This window comes from Tenrec ecaudatus, chromosome 18 (assembly GCF_050624435.1).
Source record: "Tenrec ecaudatus isolate mTenEca1 chromosome 18, mTenEca1.hap1, whole genome shotgun sequence".
NCBI lineage: Eukaryota > Metazoa > Chordata > Mammalia > Afrosoricida > Tenrecidae > Tenrec > Tenrec ecaudatus.
This window is the reverse complement of record NC_134547.1, coordinates 2,458,788-2,479,327: the sequence shown is the minus strand read 5'-3', so window position 1 is coordinate 2,479,327 and position 20,540 is coordinate 2,458,788. Positions and strand designations below refer to the sequence as shown.

Genomic DNA, 20,540 nt, shown 5'->3' with positions numbered 1-20,540 from the left:
AGATGGAGTAGAGTCGTTGGGACCCTCATTTGCTGATGGGGCATGACGATAAATGGGAAGGAATAGCTAGGACGAAGTACGAATCCAGGAAAATTGGAAGTTATCACAAATAAAATGGAACGCATGAAGATTGATCTCCCAGGTTTTCATGATCTGAAATGAACTGGTAGCGCCCATTTTGAATCAGAAAATCAGCTGATATATGCCAGGAACGTCAGATTCAAGAGAAATGGTGTCATAGTGAAGAATGTCATTCATCATGGAGTCAGTTCTGACCCATAGCAACCCTATGCACAACAGAACAAAACACTGCCCAGACCAGCCCATCCTCGCAATTCTTCCTACGCCGGAGGCCATTGTGGCAGTCACAGTGGCACAGGGTAAGACTCAAGCCTAGTTGTCCCCCAGTACTGTGGTCTCCATCAAGGACACACCCAGCCAGTCCACTGAGGGAGACTGTCTTGTCCCCCTCCCCAGGCTGAGTGTGTGTGTGGAGGTAATCAATTTCCCAATGTTCCACCAGAAGTCTTTATAAAGGAGAATATACTAGATCAATTTCTCTTGTAATAAACATGCCAGTTAAGAATTTTATCTCTCTACCTTCAGGACCAGGGGTGTGAGGGGCGATGCTGGGCGGGTAGAGGGTGAGTGGGTTGGAAAAAGGGAACCGATTACAAGGATCTACATGTGACCTCCTCCCTGGGGGACGGACAACAGAAAAGGGGGTGAAGGGAGACGTTGGACAGGGCAAGATATGACAAAATAATAATTTATAAATTATCAAGGGCTCATGAGGGAGGGGGGAGTGGGAGGGAGGGAAAAAAAGAGGACCTGATGCAAAGGGCTTTAAAAATGATGAGGGTAAAGAATGTACAGATGTGCTTTACACAATTGATGTATGTATGGATTGTGATAAGAGTTGTATGAATCCCTAATCAAATGTTTTTTTTTTAAAAAAAGAATTTTATCTCTTACTGAGTTGAGGAATTTAGAGGAGAGCAGTGATCAAGAGTTGGGCTGCTAACCAGAAAGTCAGCAGTTTGAAACCACCAGCCTCTTCTCGGGAGAAAGATCAGACTTCCTTGTCCTGTAAAGAATTACAATCTTGGAAATCAGCAAAGGTAGTTCTACCCTGTCTTCGGGGGACATTCCGAGTCAGCATGGACTCAATGGCAGGGAGGTTTTGTTTGTGTGTGGGTTTTTTTTTTTTTTTTGAGAAATAGAGAAGTAATTTAAATGAATCTGTCTCTTCCTTTTCTAAATCTCCAGACTTCTGATGGCAAACTGAGTTTATTGCTGAAGGAAACCCAAGTCAATTCCTTCTGGTGGCTGTGGGTTAATTACTGGCTTACAGGAGAGCTCAAAGCAAACCAAACTCACTGCCGTGCAGTCCGTGCCAACTCCTACCACGCCTGAAGGACAGGGTAGAACTGTCCCTGTGGGTTTCCAAGACTCTCCCGCTGGACGGGAGTGTCAAGCCCCATCATTCTGCCCCGGTACAGCTGGTGCTTTCCAACAGCTGACCGTGAGGTTAGCAGCCAATGCAACCACTACTTTGACACCAGGGCTGTGCAGGAGAGCTCACCGGAACAGAAAGAACGAGAGTGTGCATGCACTGTGGAGAATGTAAACAACATCATCGAATCGTTTGCGTTGAAATCTGGAGGGACCTAAGCCGCACTCTCATACTTGCCCCAAACAGTGTAAAATGCCTTTGGAAAGTCCACAGCCTCATGGAGCACAGCGCTATGCTGGCACCCTTGGGTCATCATGAGTGGGAACCAACTAGAGCAGCGGTTCTCAACCTTCCGGATGCCAGGACCCTTTAATATAGTTCCCTCATGTCGAGGTGACCCCCCCCCAACCATAAATTATTTTTATTGCTACTTCATCACTGTCCTTTTGCTACTGTTATGAATCAGGGGACCCCTGTGAAAGGGTCATTTGACCCCCAAAGGGGCCGCGACCCACAGGTGGAGAACCGCTGAACTAGATGCTAAGAAACTCAGAGTTCTTCTGCTTGTCTACACTTACACCCTTGGCGCACAATCAAGGCCAAGGCTTAGATTAGGAAGGTAGCTGCTGGGCGCATGTGATTCTGATGTATTAATTAAGGCGTAGGACTGCACCTCAATCTGTGAGCAGCCAAGTAATTGTGGGAAGTTTTGATGAACACGTTGTGGTATTTAGCACATCAACCAAGGTCACGGGGCTCTCTGATGGGAAAGTCCTTGATCAGAACACTGCAATGATGGCCCTTGTGAGACAGATGTTATGTCCACTGTTGGGCCCCTAACTTGTAAGGTCAACAGTCTGAAACCACAGACAGCTGTTTGGAATGAAGAATGACATTTCTCTTCCCATAAAGCCTTTTAGTTTTGTAAACCAGTGGTTTCAACCCTCCTAATGCTGCAACCCTTTCATACAGTTCCTCATGCTATAGTGACCCCCCCAAACCATAAAATTATTTTTGTTGCTACTCCATAACTGTAATTTTGCTACTGTTATGAATTGGGCAGCCCCTGTGAAAGGGTTGTTCAACCCCCAAAGGGGTCACGACCCACAGGTTGAGAACCACTGTTGTAAACTCACAGGGGCAGCTCTACGCTGTCCTTTAGATAGCAGTGAGTTTTGTTTTTTAGGGTGTGTGTGTGTGTGTAGTCCAGGATTCTCCCATGATCTAACAGTGTGACCAATTCTGTGATGGGATCTTCTGTGGCAAGCACCTGTGGGCATTGAAGGTGGAATGCATCTAGTAACTTAATGGTTACTCCTGGGTCTGTTAATTGCAAAGTCCGTAGTTGAAAATCTCCTTATTAAAAAACTGAAAAACCAAATGCACAGGATTCCTGCTCTTAACAACCCCACGAGGGTCAAAGTCTGTAACTCTCACGCTTCTTGAAGAGACTTTCAGTGGCACATGGTCCACATATGTCACAATCCAGTAAATTAAATTTGCAACAGGAAGACTGTACCATCACCATAACAAGTCGTTTTAGAACCTTTTCTTTATGAACTAATTTCTCTTAGCTCCCCATTTCCCCCAACCATCCTTGCCAGAACCCCAAGTAACTAATAATTCAGTTACTGTCTCTATAGATTTACCTTTCCTGGATTTTACGTACAGGAAAACGTGCAAACAAAACTAAACTACACAATCAAAAATTACAAAGCAGATGAAAACTTCAATTGAAATAAAGCCAGAAACGTAACAAAAAATTAAACAGATGGAGCTCATAATTATAAAGTTTATTTAGGAAGAGGTTGCAATTGTTCGGGATAGAATTATTTGGACAGGAGGGTATCTTCTGCCAGCAGAAAGATCTCTCTGGTTTTCGGCTTCTCTGTCACAGGGCTCACTGGCTTCTGTCCTGCGTGTGCATGCAATGTTACAAAGCTCTTTTGAGAGCTGCTAATAATTGTCCAGAGGCTAATCCACCTTTCCATTTGCCTCATTTCTAAAGGACCCAATAGAGAGATTGCAGTTTCCAGCCAGTTTTAAGCCCCTGCTATTTGTTTACAAACAAATCCGCTGCTCTCTGTCTCATTTGCGCCACGGAGAGGCAAAAGGACTTATTGGAAGCCTGCAGATGTGAGTGTCTGCCCAGGGGCGCCTAAGGCTCTAATCAGAAAAATGCATAGAAACCCTCCTAAGAGAGTTACAGACATTCCGAGGTCTTAAAGACCTGAAATCCCTCTTTGTTCTTGCTTAGCTCTCTAATTAGTCTTACTGCTCTTGCTACACTCTTCTTCTCTCTATTACCGCACCCGGAGATTCTTAGTTCGCCCCCCTGCTGCTCTGGCCTCTCTTGCCTCTCACACCTGCTGGCTAACTAAAAGCGGCCCTCTCTCCCGCTGGGACTCTTTCTGTGGGGTCTGCAGTGGACAAGAGAGCCCTTTAACCCTTTCCTCGCCCGACTCTGTTGTAGCTTGTTACTGGGTCTGTATTAAAACCCGTTTCTCTCTTTTTCTGTGCAACTGAGGTTCTTGTGGCTTCGATACCTTACAGGCGAGGTAACCTCCCTCATCTACTCATATCCCTTTGATTTCCGGAACCCCCAGTATCCCTAAACAAAACGTGTTAACTCATACTCGTTTTGTCTTCCATCTCTCGTCCCTTGCCTCTAAATTTAGAGTCTAAAACCTTACACCCTCAAAGGTGCTCAGCTCGGGCCCTACATGCCCTAGGAGACAAGTCAGTCAGCTTCCCAGCAGAAAGCACTCAGCTGGACTTCCTTCGTGAGGAAGTGGATGGCAAGGTCACGACTTTGTCTCAGGCGCTGATTCTTGGTGCTGATGCTGCCTCTCCTCTGCCACTTGTGCTTGTCCTGCGGCATCCAAACTGTCTCCTGGATCAAGGCTGTCCAGTGTACAGAAATCTCAGGGCACCCTGCGGCATCAAAACTGTCTCCTGGATCAAGGCTGTCCAGTGTACAGAAATCTCAGGGCACAAAGGACATGCCCCCCACCCCCTTTTCTCTCGTTTGGAATGTCTCAGCATCCCCACCTCGCTTAAGTAGCCTCAAGGACGCAAATAATGTGTGCTCTTATGCCAAGACTCGCATTAATTAGAGCACCCCTTGTGGACTGGTGCCTTTCACAAACCAAGTCCTTTAGAATTGGAATGCTCATAGAATTGTTCTGATGTTTAATTGATTTTCTCAGTCAGCCCTCCTCTGCAATTACGTATGCGTAACAGTTCCCTGCTAGTTAATGCTTACACAACTAAATCCACCCTCCCGTATCCCCTGTGCTCTCCTGGTTCAGTAAGCTGGACACGGTTCTATTGCAGTATCTCTAATCGATGTACCCCAGTCCTGCTTTATTACAACAGTTCCTTTCTCAATACCATCCAGCAGAGTCCATACCTTGAAGGTCTTGGATATTGGAGCGTTCAGGCCAGGCTTGAAAGAAAACTTTTGGGGTGGCTTCTGATTATTTGAGTGTTGAAGGCATTCCTTTCCTCAAACTTGGATATGGACTTGAAGATCTGAAATCCATCAAAAATGAATTTGTAGTGAGAGATGGAGATGTCATTACTCTTTCTTTCCCAAAGTCGGGTAAGGAGACAGGATGTGAAAATGGCAAGACTGTGGGAATGAGGTTATAAATGGAGTAATTTTGTGTGCCTCACAATTCTCTGTTTTGGGGATTAAAATGGTGTCCTATTGGATTTGGCTGGCTGAAGTGGGGTGTTTTTGTGGACCAGTGAGTATATCCTTAATTGCTTTCTGTGCCTGGCTTTTGCCAACCCATCCATTTCCCTAATGAGTCTTCTTCCCTTGTAAGTATTGTCTTTGAACTGTGTGCGGTCATTGCAGAGGATTATCCAGCCCAGCAGAGAGCCAAAGTGCTGTGGAATGCTGGACCAGATTAAGAGAAGAAAGGAAGGGGGAGAGGCATGTCTGACCACCACCTGTGGCAACCAGTAGCACTGGAGGATTCCATCCACGATCTCAAACTACAAAACTGAGCAATATCGACCAGGCAAGAACTTGTAGGAAGCAAGCTAAATGAGGTCTCGTAAGACAAAGATTCATAATAGAAAGCAACCAAATGAATGGTCTGTTAGTCCAAGTTCGTTTCTTACCCTGCCTCTGGGTGTGAATTCCGTGTGTCAGGAAACACAGACATGGATGGTGGTAGCACTCCTTAGAATCATGGTGTTTGAATTTTTGTGGGAATTTTCTGCCTTCGTTATTCTCGCTTCACATTGCATCATGGAATGCAAGAGAGCCATGGTGTATTTATGGGCTATGATAAATATTTAGGGGATCAATATAGAATAGTAGATGGAGAGAGAAAAGCTTGAGCAGCAGAAACAGGTCTGCAGGAAATCAAAATAAATTTCTATTCACAGAAATAAAAAGCCCACTGTGCTTTGAGAATAAAGAATGGCTTGAATGGAGAAATGGTGTCAGATCAGCATGGAAATGTAATGGGGTTCCAGTCATGGATATAGTGGGTGAATTAGTAAGTGTTGTAAGATAGGGTTGTGTTGACAAAAGTCAGGTGAAGGAGGTTACCCTCTTTTTTCCTCCCTTGTTTCAGGAACCAATTGGTTGAAAGAGATCATCAATCTTATCTACTCCAAGGGAGATCCCAACTGGGTTCAAACTGTTCCCCTGTGGGATCATTCACCATGCTTAGAAACCATAAAAGTTCAAGCATCTCTACAAAAATGGGTCGACCCACGCATATACAGCAGCCACCTGCCCATTCAATTATTTCCTAAAGCTTTGGTACATTCCAAGATCAATGTAAGTTAATAACGACAACATAACAGTGGCACATTTCTGTTTGAATGCCTGTTTCTTAGGGACAGAGCTCAAACGTGATTCATGGAAGCAAGCATAACAGGAAATCTTGATCCACAGGGCGTTTTCCTGTACTCATTCATCTCCTTGGTGTTACTTGAGAGAATAATCAGACTACATTAGTTAAGTACATTCTCGCCTCAACTCAATCGGAAGCACTGTGTAAATTTCTCAATTATAAATCAATGTTTACAATTCCAAGGAATTTTGACTTTTGAGCTCATGTCAGAAACCCAAGTGGGTTTTTCTAATCAGTATATGCCCTCGGGATGGGCTGTCTTGGCCAATGACTCCAGTTTGTATCTGATGAATACTTTCAATCTCTACATGGAAGGTCACCAGGGTAACAATGTGAACTTGTACTCTTCTTAGATGATACTTTTAAATCCGAGGACACCAAACACATCATCCCAATTGTATCAGATCCCTCAATGCATCATATCTGGCGGTAGAAGCATGATCAGAATGTCCTAGGATTGTTGTTTGCTATTAAGTGCTGTTGAGGCATTTCCAGTTCATGCCGACCCTATGTACAACCGATTGAAACACTGCCTGAGAGAATGACTCATTTGTTTTCTGAGAATCAACACAAATATGGCATTAAGGATGCCATACCGCTGTACCACTCCCTCATCTCTGACATCAACTACTACTCGTCGCCTCAGCATTCTCTCATCCCACACTATGTTCCATAATGCATTGCCATGTCTGACAGAACACACCGATTTTCAAGGAAATGGCTCACGTGGCAGTGAAAGATGGCAAGTCCCCAATCTGCTAGTCAGACACCAGGCTGGGGGATTCTTCTAACTCACACGGTTACAGGGACTGACAAACCCAAATAGGCAGGTCTGCCCACGTGCTCCTGGTTCCATATCCAAGAATGGCGGGGTGAGATGATCATCAGTTACTATGGGATCCAGAGCAGGAGAGAGTACCGTGCCCAAATATCAATATACTACACAAGTACAATGACATGGGCCAACATTCTGAAACCCTCTTATGGAAGTCCAGATCCTCAAGACAATGTCCCTTACTTGAACCAGGCAATGCAAGGGTTAGAGGTGTGACGACTGGGGTAAGGGCGATGACCTAAGGCAGACTTTCTAGTCAGGTCGGTGACTCCAGCTACCACACATCCTGATTCTACCTCCTTAACACCAAGGAAAACACATTCCAAAGGGGACCATCACCACAGGTGGGGTGCTGTTGGTGATATGTGTCAGGTGGGTTTGGCCTCACAGCAGGCCTATGGCCAACAGAGCAGCATACAACAGTCCTGTGCCATCCTCACGATGGTTGTCATGTTTGCGTTTATTGACGCAGCCTCTGCACCAACTCATTTCATGGAGGGGCTTTGGCTTTCCCTCCAAACTTCTGCTTTGGGACGTCCTTTCCCAGGGACTGGCCTCTCCTGTTAACACGACCAAAGCGCTTGAGCTGAAGTCTTGCCAGTCTCACTCCCAAGGAGTGTGCTGGCTGTACTTCTTCAAAGACAGATCTGCTTGCTCTTCTGGAAGTTAATGGGACTTTCAGTACAATTCACCAAACACAATGATTCAAATGTGTTCATTTTCCTTCGATCTTCCTCGTTCATGGTCCAACTTTCAGAAATAGTTTCTTTTATTTAAAATTTAATAAATCATTTTATTGGGGCTCATACAACTCTTATCACAATCCATACATACATCAATCGAGTAAAGCACCCTTATACATTTGTTGCCCTTGTCATTCTCAAAATTCGCCTTCCACTTGGATTCCTGGAATCAGCTCATTTTCCTTTTTTTCCCTCCCCTTCCTTCCGCCCTCCCCCATGAACCCTTAATAGTTTATAAATTATTGTTTTATCTTATTTTACACTGTCGCTGTCCAACTTTCAAAAGCCTTTGAGGTGATTGTAAGCACTACGCCACTAAGGTCAAGTCTACTCGGAGCCATTCTCAAAGTTCATGGAGTCCATGGTGACCCATCGTGACGCCTTGTGACTTTCTGACACGGTCACGGTTTGTGGGAGTAGAAAGCCCGGTCTTTCTCCTGCAGGGCGGCTGGTGGCTTCCAGCCGCCTGCTGCGTGGATCACAGCCCAGGGAGTAAGTCCTACACTAGCAGGGCTCCATTCTTTGAGGGGCATAGAAGATACGATCTACAACACATCGCAATGAGATCAGAGCACCACAGGGAGGACGACATGATGAACTTGACTGGTAGAGAATGGCTGCAACAGTGGGCTCACACAGAACAATTGTGAGGAGGGTCCCAGGACGGCTGGTGCTTTGCTCGGTGTACATAAGGCCGCTGTGGGAAGGAGCCGACTTGACAGCACATCCAGCAGCAACTTGACGATGCTGTAACGGAGTCCCTCGTATGGATTTTATGAAGAAACTTCATGCTAGCATGAAATCTGTCTGGTAAGTGCTAAGAATGTGTTGCTCTAGTAGGGGTGCTGAGGTAAAGAAACTGAGACTTGGAGTGTGGGTGCCTGGCATGTCAGTGAGGCACCCCCTCTTAAAATACAGACCCCCTGATACACCTATTTTTAAAATTGGTGTTAAAAACTTTTTATTGCGATTTAGATGAAGGTTTACAGAGCAGATCCTGAGCTTTACATTAAAATAATGTTCACATATTTCAGCCCAACTCACCTATTTCTTCTCAAGGTGGCACAGCAGCGCATCCCACTTCCTCCCAGTGTTTCCTATTTCCATTCCTCCTTCTTTCCCAACCCCCTGTCCTTGGGTAAACGGCGCTCTTTTGACATCAAATGGCTCATTATTCCAAAACGATGGAGCACAGAGTGTGCAAAATCATGAAACAAAGATTTATGCCCAACCAAGCACCTTGAGGTGTGAGCCCTTGCTCCCGGGGAAGCATCACCACAGCTATGGGGACATCAAGGACAATTGGCATAACGTCGTTCACAAAGACCACGTGCTATGTCCTACTTTGATGAGTAGCAACCGGTGGGTCTTAAAAGCTCGTGAGCTGACTCGGTGGTGCGAGTGTTAGTGTCTCCCCATTGAGAGCAAAGGAGAGTAATGACAGCAAGAAGACACGTGGAAACAATTAGTCCAACATACGAACGACAGTGAACAAGGCAAACCACAGGCCGGAGATTAGAAGAAGTAGATGGCGCCGGTCTATCCCCACCAGCTGCTCTGAAAAGGACCACTTTCCATGGTCCTGGAGAGAGTAGGCAAAAAACGTGGAACCTAAGTATTTTTTTTTAATCTAAATTTTGTGATTGGAGTGAATGTTACAGAGCTAGTTTATTTTTCCATTTGATGAGTTTGACACATTTTTGTCTCCTGATATAAATGGCAGGTCCTAACACGTAACAGCACCCCTCACACATTCTATTTTCATCCTTCCATGCTCTCATTCATTCCTGCCTTCCGAGCTTTATATCTAGACGCATGATCTCATGTGATCGATTGTTCTAAGGCCTGTGCACTTTCTGGTGTTACTGCTCACCGTCGTGTTAGGCTGAGTTTTCTAGAGAAACAAAAGCAGTGACACTCAATATATATAAGCAAAACCCTTCATATCAATCAATCAATTTATATCAAAGCAATGGGCCATGACATTACGCTTAGCGAAGTAGAGGGGAAGTGGAAATGAGCAAAGTCTTCGACAAGCTGGATTGACATAGGGGTTGTAACAATGGACTCAAACATAAGAACGATTGTAATAAAGAAACAGGACCAGACAGTGTGCCATTCTGGGGTGTATAGGGTGGCTATGAATTGGTAACCAACTAGACCACATGCAACAATAACAAGACAATGTGAAAAGTAATGAGGTAAACTTCCCTGACAAATCCTTAGAGAACGTCCCTTTGCCATGTGTCCTGAGATCCACGGACACAGAAGTGATCTTTGTCTTCACCACTTTGTCAGTGTCTAAGACAATGTCTGCCATTTTGGGTTTTTGCAATGAATTAATGGAATAAAACCAAAAGGCAGCTAAACATTGTAATGGAAAGTGACTTTTCCTCCATATGCAAAAATCCAGAAGCAAGGGAAAATAATGAAATTTTTTCTCATTTTTTCCCTGTTCAATTTCAGGTTATCTACCTACTCAGAAATCCCAGAGATGTTATTACGTCTGGTTTTTATTTTTAGAGAGTGCTAAAGTTTGCGAAATACCCACAGACATTTGACCAATATTTTGAATGGTTTCTTCAGGGAAATGGCAAGTCTGAGTTAATTTTGGAATCTGGATGGAGCAGTGGAATTCCAGTTCTTCCCCTCCAGGAGGAACAATCCCGTGGTTTAAACAACGCTGTTGTCACCCAAACCTTTTTTCGCTGTTGTAATACATTTCCACATACATAGTGGAAATAAGATACAAATTTGATAAATCTGGAGGTCTCAAATCCAAATAGTTCTCTTTATATTTATTTTCAAGACCGTTTTCTTGGCATCGAATTCAAGTACAGTTTAAGTCAGCGGTTGTATGAGATTAAAAAGAGTTGTGCAGCCACTACCAAAATGAATTGTAGGACGTTTTCTTCACCAAATGGTTCTTATTGGCCCAAACCAAGGTGTTGGCCGGGTTTCGTTTCTTTCTGGAGGTTTTGGAGAATCTTCTGTTTCTTTTTGGTTTCCTTTGACCAACGCTGGATTACGTGAATAGAAAGAATACAGCATCACACTGGGAAGAATACTCAGTAACAATCTCACTTGTACACATAACACAACCTAACTTGCTGAGGTGAAGATAACTTGAAGCACTTACTTAGGAAGTGCAAAAGCTATGCACCATCTTCAGGATGGAGTATACAGTTTTGTAATGTAACAAACTTAAATGTGTATTTACAATTGGGTGCATCAATTTTCTATATATTTACAATTCACTGGCAATGATAAAGGTATATATAGGGAGATCGTTGATAAATTGAGAGATAGATAGATGTAGGTAATAGATGTAAAAGACTATTCAATTCAGCCTAATTTATAATAACAAAATGATAAACGAAGACTCAAATAGTACACAAGCAATATTATGTAAAAGTTCAAGAACACTGCTGTACGATCAAGAGTGACCTTCACCATTTGTTTCAGAGGCAAACAGAAAGATGTGGAGAAAAGTGTATAGACTATCATACCCATGAACTGAGATGGGTAACAGCCCCAGGAAGAACTCGAACAGTAACGATCAGACAACCAGAACCGGAAGTGGAGAAGTGTCCGTGGTGGTAGGGTGGGGTGGCTCTCTGGAAAAAATTGCAAAATACATTGAGTTCAAGCTTATCTGATCCATTTGATAATTCTATTGCCCTCCAACCCCCAAATATCATTTCTCATCCACATACATGTGAAACTGTTCTTAAATACCTTATCTTATATCATACCAAATTATTTGGCACTGAAGTGGTGATTGCATAAACCTATTTTGTCATGATCTGGGTGAAGTGGTGATTGCATAAACCTATTTGTCATGATCTGGGTGAAAGAAACAAGACTCTCCATGACTTTATTCTTCAAGTGTTTATGACATGCACACGTGGGCAAGAAATAGCCGTGCAACTTAGCATACACACATGACCCTTTTCTGCCAACTTCTCGTTCAGTTCTTTATGGATCATGGTTTGACCATTGTCAAGGCTGGCTGCAAATGACAGGGAAAGAGACTTTCTTGATAATAACATACAAGGAGCTGCATCGGGTATGTAAAATAATTCCCTTTCCCTCAACCAATTTCACCACAACATAATTTCCTTCTTTATTTATTCCTCCAAGGTTTTTATTATTGACCTGAAAATATACACAATAAAACGGTGACCAGTTCGATAATGTTCACATCCGACTTCATTGTTCTTGATTACATTTTTCAAATTGTGCAACCTTTCTCACTGTCCAAACTCAATGCCTGTAAAGAAAACCTCCCCCTCCCCCCCTCTGTTCCACTCCTTGTAAGGAGCCCTGGTGTCGCTGTGGGTTGCACACTGGGATCCGAACCGAGAGCTGGTTCAGACCCACCACCTGCTCCACAGGAGGAGTGTCTGTTTCCATAAGATGTAGAGTTCACCTTTTGTAAGCATGAATACTCTTTGGTTTCTTTTTGTTTTTTTCCCATATATTTGTTTATTTAACATAGTTGATGATGTTATATTATTGCTGTGAACAGGGAAACCATTGTAAACCTGACCCAGTTAATTTATAAAACAAAGCACACACATTAAACTTTATCACAACAACCCTATCTTTGGGTTTTTAAACGATACATTTTGAAGGGAACACAATGTCTCATATTTCTTCTGTGGATTGGTTGGCGCTTAACTCCCGACTTTGTGGGGAGCAGCCAGTGTTAACTACATGGCAGGAGGTGTGAGGGTGGTTTTAATTCTTACGTGCTTGACTTTCATGTTACAGCTCACTACGGAGCATCCTCTCCGCAGATGTCGATGGAGTACACTAAATTCCTAAAATCCACGGGCAGTGTCCCCCAAGAGTCAACATCCATTTCATCCGTTCCATTGACTTGAGTGGTTTTTCCATCTGGCAGAGTGCATTGAACAGTGGATTACTTCCTCTTAATTGCAGCCCCTCGATAACCAAGATCATTCGTGAAATGGAAGCCCCTGACCTTCTTGTAAATCTTTCATCAGATATACATGTGGTCTAACATGGATCCATTTCTGATTCTGTAGTCCCACCTGTCACGGTAAGGTACGTCTCTGCCTTCCATCGTGGATTGGTGACAAGTTTCCTTTGTTCCCTGCCATATTTAGGTAGCAGCTAGTCTGTAAATCCTCACGTGCCATTACGAGCTCATCCACATGATGAGTCGGTCTGTCTTTTCTTTCCTTTCAAGAGGGCGTAACTGTACTCCTGGAATCATGTTTGAGATATGGGGTCTCTTTTGTACCACCGAAAACTAGTGAAAATTTTTACCTTAAACACACCAGATGTGCACTGGAGGTAGTAGTCTTGCAACCTGATTAAAAGAAATTCAGTTACTGAAAACTTTTGCAGTCATGGTTCTACTCTAATGAATACGGGGTCTCCATAAGTCACCGTAGCAACAACTTTCGGCTCTTCTGTCTTAGACTGTTGAATATTCAGGAATGAAAACTAGAAAACTCACTGAGTCAATTCTGCCTCATAGTGACCCTACAAGGCAGGGTAGAACTGTTCCTGTGGGAATGTTAATTGTAAGGTGGTAACGGCAAGCACATGGCTGCTACTATATATGCTTGAAGGTCAACTGTTTGAAAGCTATCTGCCTGAAGTTGTCTGCCATCAAAAGCAATCAGACCCTATTGTCTGTCCAACCAGAAGTAGGGTCCACACCCTTCCAGAAAGGACCATAGATTGTTGCCTTAGAGAAGAGCTCAAAGACAACCAAGGTCAAGCCAACTCTGAAGCGACCAAGGTTAGGCTGCTATGTTGACTCCAAAGACCGCCCATCTTGGTACTTATAGATGTACAACCCTAGTTCCTCCCCCTCCTGTCATGTGTATGCCTCTCGTACAACCCCTTCCTGTTACACATGTGCTTACCATGGCCTGCGTGCCTGAGATTATATCAACTGGAGACATTACGTTACAGCTTCTCTGATCCGACCTGCTTCCTGAGGCAATCGTAGAGGTGAGTCCTTGCATGCTTTATCACAGAGCTATTTACCTTCATCCTCTTAGTGACCTATGTGGAAACCCTACTCATGACCCCTGACTCTGCATGCAGTGGAGGTATGCTCTTCCATTGAAGCAGCCAAGCTGACAATGGACCCGCACTCTGACATTGGTAAGTCAGACACCATTCAGATTCAGATAAGCTCCCACCTCCACCCATTTTGTATTGGACACACAAAGGTGCACACTTCCTTGCCAGGGTGAGTCACTAGGGGAATGCAAATGCTGACAGATGACCTCAAAGGGCACCTCCTCCTCTTACTCTCCAGAAGGCCCACCATCAAAATCTACATAAAAACGGAGCTACCCTGTTGTGCCGTACAAATGCAGCTAGACGGGAGTATGCACACTGGTACAGATATGATCTCTCAACACAGGGATTCCTAACAGATAAGTGCCCTTCACCATGAGGATAGGGGCAAGGTAGGGGCGTGGGGGGAGAGAGGGATAAAGGGGCAATCAATCAGAAGGACCGACTGTATAACACCGCCTCCCCCCCCCCCCACTGAAGGGGATGAACACAACAGAAACGTGTTTGAATGGAGACAGCGGATTATCAAGGGTTCTTGAGGGTGGGAGTAATGGGGAGGAAGGGAGGAAAAAAGAGCAGCTGATACCAAAGGTTCAAATAGAAAGAAAATGTTTTGGAAATGAGGATGGCAACATATGTACAAATGTGCTTGATACAATTGATGTCCAGATTGTTATAAGAGGTGTAAGACCCGGTGAACAAGCGGCCATCTAGCTGAGAAGCAAAAAAGCCCACATGGAAGAAGCACGCCGGCCAGTGTGATCACGAGGTGCCAAAGGGACCAGGTATAAGGCATCATGCAAAAAAAAAAAAGATATATGTGTGTATGTATGTATATGTATGTGTATATGTGTGTGTGTGTGTGTGTATGCCATATTGAATGAAGGGGGAAGTGCAGAGTGGAGACCCAAGGCCCAAGTGTCGGCCAATGGAGATCCCCTCATAGAGGGGTTTAGGAGAGGAGATGGGTTAATTAGGGTGCGAGGTAGTACTGATGAAGAACACAGCTTTCCCCCAGATCCTGGATGCCTCCTCCCCCCAACTACCATGATCTGAATTCTACCTTGCAGGGCTGGATAGGGCAGAGGTTGTACACTGGTACATATGGGGGCTGGAGGCACAGGGAATCCAGGGTGGATGATACCTTCAGGACCAAGGGTGTGAGGGACGATGCTGGGAGAGTGTAGGGTGAGTGGGTTGGAAAGGGGGAACTGATTACAGGGATCCACATGTGACCTCCTCCGTGGGAGAGGGACGGCAGAGAAGGGGGGGGAAGGGAGACTCCGGATAGAGCAAGATATGACAAAATTACGATGTATAAATTACAAAGGGCACATGAGGGAGGGGGGAGCGGGGAGGAAAGGGAAAAAAAAGAGGACCTGATGCAAAGGGCTTAAGTGGAGAGCAAATGCTTTGAGAATGATTGGGGCAGGGCATGTATGGATGTGCTTTATACAATCGATGTATGTATATGTATGGATTGTGATAAGAGTTGTATGAGTCCCTAATAAAATGTAAAAAAAGGAAAGAGGAGAAAAAAAAAGAAAATGATTAGGGCAAAGAATGTACAGATGTGCTTTATACAATTGATGTATGTATATGTATGGACTGTGATAAGAGTTGTATGAGCCCCTAATAAATTGTTAAAAAAGAGGTGTAAGAGCCCTAATAAAATGATTTATAAAAATGAAAAGACACCCCAAAAACAGTGCAGCCAACCTAAGGCATAGTTAATATCTGACCTGGGCTCAAGCCAGACAGACTCTCAGGGAATGCATTCATTGTCAACAAACATCATTTTGGGATCAGTCCAATGCACTCTGGTAGATGGACGTCACTCGCATAGCCTCACTAGGATGCTTTCAAGCTGTGCCTGTTATTATGGAAACTTTCTCAGGATTTTTGTGGGCATCGGCCATGACTGGAAAGCCACAAAGCACCTCCTTAGCCATGTGCCGTTCTGTTTCACTGCAATAGGAACTCCAAATCCACATGAAAACAGACACTGGCCCCACAAGTAGTTTTGCAAAATTGTCAAACATTGTCAGAGACATAGAAAGAGGATGAGCCGGCCCTTTCAAGTTAGAAGGCCCTCAAAATGCCATGGTGGAAGAGCTGCTTTCTGTAATGAGAGTTGACAATAATGACGAGGAGGATAGTCTTTCTTGGGGCACGACAATACATGTGAAGGAACAGCTACAAAGTTCTCTTACGAATTAGAACTTGGAATGGATGCAGTATGAATTCAGGAAAATTGTAAATTGTCATATAAATGAAATGGAAAGCATCAAGTTTGCTATCCTAGGTGTTCCTGATCTGGAATGGACTGATATTCCCATTTGCGATATCAGAAAATCATACGGGTTCCTCTGCCAGGACTGATGGATTCAGGAGAAATGGTGCCCCATTCCACAGTGTCACAGTCCTCATTGCGTCTCAGCACCCCATGCACAGCAGAAGACAAGCCTGGCCAGTCCTACGCACCCTCACAATGCCTCCTAAGCCTCAGCCGATTGTTGGAGCCCCAGTGACACCAACTATGACTCATGGCTAGCCAGCCCCCAGTACTGTGGTCCCCATCAAGGACACACTCATCACGGCCCCTGACCGAGACTGTCCTGTCCCCCAGCCCACGTCCCTGGGTTGGCTGAATGTGAGTGAGGTCAGCATCTTCCCTATGTACCACCAGAAGTCCTTGTAGAGAACAATATTGTAGAGTAACTTCCTTTGTAATAAATAGAGTATCAGTTAAGACTTTTAACTCGTATTGGACTGAGGAATTTAGAAGGTATCAGTGGTTAGGAGTTGGGCTGCTAACCACAGAGTCAGAAGTTCGAAACCACCAGTCTTTTCTCGGGAGGAAGTTCAGAGGTTCTTCTCCCGTAAAGCATTACAGCCTCGGAAACCAGGAGAGACAGTTCTACTCTGTCCTAAGGGGTCGTTCTCAGCCAGAAAGGACTCAATGGCAATGAGGGTTTTTTTGGTTTTTCTTTATGATATACAGAGAACTAATTGAAACCAATCTTAATCCTCCTTTTCTAAATCTCCAGACATCTGAGGAAAACCTGTGAGTCTGTGGCTGAAGACAATCACAGTAGATTCCTTCAGATAGCTCTGAGTTAGTTACTGGCTTTGCGGAGAGCTCAAACCAAACCAAGCTCACTGCCATCCACTCCATGCTGACTCATAGCAACCCCACAGGAAAGGGTAGAACTGTCCTGTGAGTTTCTGAGATGTGGACTCTTTACCTGAGGATAAAGTCTGGTCATTTTCCCTCTGAGCAGTTGATGATTTCAAACTGCTGACCTTGAGGTTCTGAGCTAATGTGTACCCACCACAATGATTTGGAACGTACCTGCTGATCCCAGTGTGTATTGTGCCGTGAGCAGCCACGCAGTTGTGGAACATTTTGCTGTGCTCATTGTGGTATTTAGCATATCAGCCTGGGCCACAGGGCTCTCTGATGTAAATGTCTGTGATCCGAAGACTAACGTGAAGGCCTTTGTGAGAGTTAGATTTTATGTCCCCTGTTGGGCTGATAGCCTGTAAAGTCAGCAGTTTGAAACCACAGTCAGCTGGTTGGGAGAAAGGTTGGGTGGTCTACTCCTGTAAAGAGTTCATCTTGGAAACTCACACAAGCAACCCTACCTGTCTTTTAGCATCCCATGAGTTTGAATTGACTTTATAGGTGTGCGTTTAACCTTTTAGGGAGTGGGTGGGTGGGGAGTGCAGGTGTCTCCCATGATCTAGCAGTGTGACCAACTCCATGACGGGATCTTATTGAAGCAGCCAAGTTCTTGTGGAAAGAATAGGGTGAAATGCTTCTGGTTGCTTGGTGCTTAATTCTTGGTCTGTTAATTGCAAGATCAGTAGTTCAAAACCACCATTCACCCTCCAAGGAGAAAGATGGGACTTTCTACACCCTAAAAATTTAGTACCTCTGAGGTACTGACAGTGAGTTTCTTAGCTTGCGTTGAATGTCCTTATTTAAAAACCTGAAAAACTGAAGGCACAGCCATTGAGTTGAATCCTACTTCAAAACTACCATCTAGGGTAGGGGAGAAATGACCCTATGAATGTCAACGGCTGTAACACACTCTCTTCCTTTAAAAAATGTTTTTTTTGGCATATAATCCACATATCGTACATCAGTAATTAAATCACAGAAAGAAGAGTTGTACGATCACCACCACAATTATTTTCAAAACATTGTTTCATTTGTGTACTAATCTCTCTTTATTCCTCATTTTCTCCCCTCACCCGACCTCCCCGCTTGCCTGCCATAGCGCCAAGGAACCATTGATACTGTCACTGTCTCTAGATTTACCTATTCTAGATTTCAGATACAGGAATATGGGGGAAACAGAACAAAATAAACAAGTTAAAGTAGATTAAAACCTCAATTGAAAACACAACAGAAAATGTGAACAAATTATAAACCAACAGTACTCACATTTACAAAGTTTATTGAGGAAGTGACCAGGTTATAATTGCAGTGCTGGTGGGAGGAGAGGCTTTCTGTCCACCTAGCGTTCAGTATCATGCACATATCATGTGTTTGTGGTGATGGTTTTAAAAGACGTTGACCATATTTTATGTCAGTAACTGTATATTTGAAGATGGTTGAATGGTCAACGTTTCATTGGCCAAACTTTTACCACATTTTAAAAATGTTATATATATGTATATATTTACAAACATATACTCTAGAAATACATGGCATTAATAACTAGAAAGAAAAAAGGCTCCATAACAAATTATTTCAATCTCGAAAGACAAGTGAATTAAAATTGACTTACACCACTAGTTCTCAACCTTCCAAATGCTGTGACCCTTTAATACAGTTCCTCACGTTGTGGTGATCACCCCCAACCATAAAATTGTTTTCATTTCTACATCATCACTGTAATTTTGCTACTGTTACGAATCAGTCAACCCCTGTGAAAGGATCATTCGACCCCCAAAGACGTCTAGATCCACAGGGTGAGAATTGCTGACCTACACTGTTAGACAGGGCAATATTGGTTCTTTTCAGAAGAGTGAGGGGCAAGTAGGCAAATTTAATGGATCTTTACTATTTTGTTAATATGTCTTTAAATTTTAACATATATGTTAATCAATTAAAATAACAGATTTTTTAGGGTGGATGGTCAATAAATTGCTATTTTAATATTTTCATTATATAGTCAAGGTGGATCTTAAAGACATCCAATCCTTTGATGCTCTGATCAGTTCTGGGGAATGAATTTTAATTTCTAGGTTAAATCCAAAGAGAAAATTAATACTCAAACTTCACAGAATGAGAAAATATAGAATTATTTAGAAAATGTTCAGACGGAAAAATAAATTTAGCACCTACTATAATGAGCACTAAGACAAGTGTCCATCAATCCGTCCCCAATTATATCCATTATACATTAAACTGCAACTTGTCTGTCAATTCGTTGTGCTATGACCTGTGTGTTTCTCCAAACTATGTCACCGTGATTTCGGATACCAGCAGGGAACTCAAAGTGAACAGATTTCAGTAGCTCTTCCAGACTAAGAGCAGAATCCAAAGAGGCAGTCAGTTGTCCATCTAGGCTCTGGTGGCACAGTTACTAAGGACAACAGACATTTCTTCTGTTTACAAGGCTTACTCTGCCCATCCATCCCCATCTGCCCAAATGAAGTGATGTCAGCCAGTCCAAGCTGGCACCTGGCACATTGGAGTCATCCACTTCAACCAGAAAGATGCCCAGACATCCTCCTGTCTAAAAGAGGTGTAGACATTCCAAAGACTTAAAGTACCTGAATTGATCCTTTGTTCTCTCTCTGCTGTCAGAAGAGTCAGCCCCCCCGCCCCCGACCACCTCTCAGACACTTTTCCACTGGTTCCCACAGTGGTATAGTTGAAAATCTAAAGCAGATGAAACTCTAAAAATTTATCTAGAAATCCATTGGGTGATAGAGATCAACAGTTTCATAGCCTCCAGTGGAGACTGGCTGAGCCCAATTTATTTTCCTCTGGGATTGTTCACCTTAAATAGAACTTTGTTTAGGTGTGAACTTGTAAGAAAACTTCAGGATTAATAGGTAAAAGTTACATAATATAAATGTGATTACTGAAGTTTTATAGACATGGTTTGTACATTACCTAACATAGCATCTGATCCTAGTGTATAGTTAACATGCAATTCCTAGTATAAGGAATATTATAAATTCACTAAGAGAATGAGACAAAATTTCAGGGAAAGCCAGGACCGGGGTTTACTTTTGAAGACATGGAGAACCTGTTGATTCTACCACAGATGAGTATGGAAAAAAATGTAGAGTTTCACACGAGTTCCTAAGGACGAGAAATCCCACTTCATGGTGTCCTGGAGAGAGACTTCTGATCAAATGTATGAAGAGAAGAGGATGAGGCTTCCTGTAGGAATTGTCCTGTGGGAATCATGACCTAATATCTCTGCATCTGAGATGAATGCTGACTCCCTTCATGTTCTGATGTGTGAACCTCGTAAGATACATCAGAATCGTTGTCATGTTTTCTTTAGTCCGACAGTGCAGTTACCACT

At 43.6% G+C, this 20,540-nt stretch overlaps 1 pseudogene; it reads left to right on the top strand.

Moving 5' to 3' along the window:
* Nucleotides 1–4,688: 4,688 nt before the first annotated feature.
* Nucleotides 4,689–16,684, top strand: LOC142432583 (sulfotransferase 2A1-like; annotated as a pseudogene).
* Nucleotides 16,685–20,540: the final 3,856 nt, after the last annotated feature.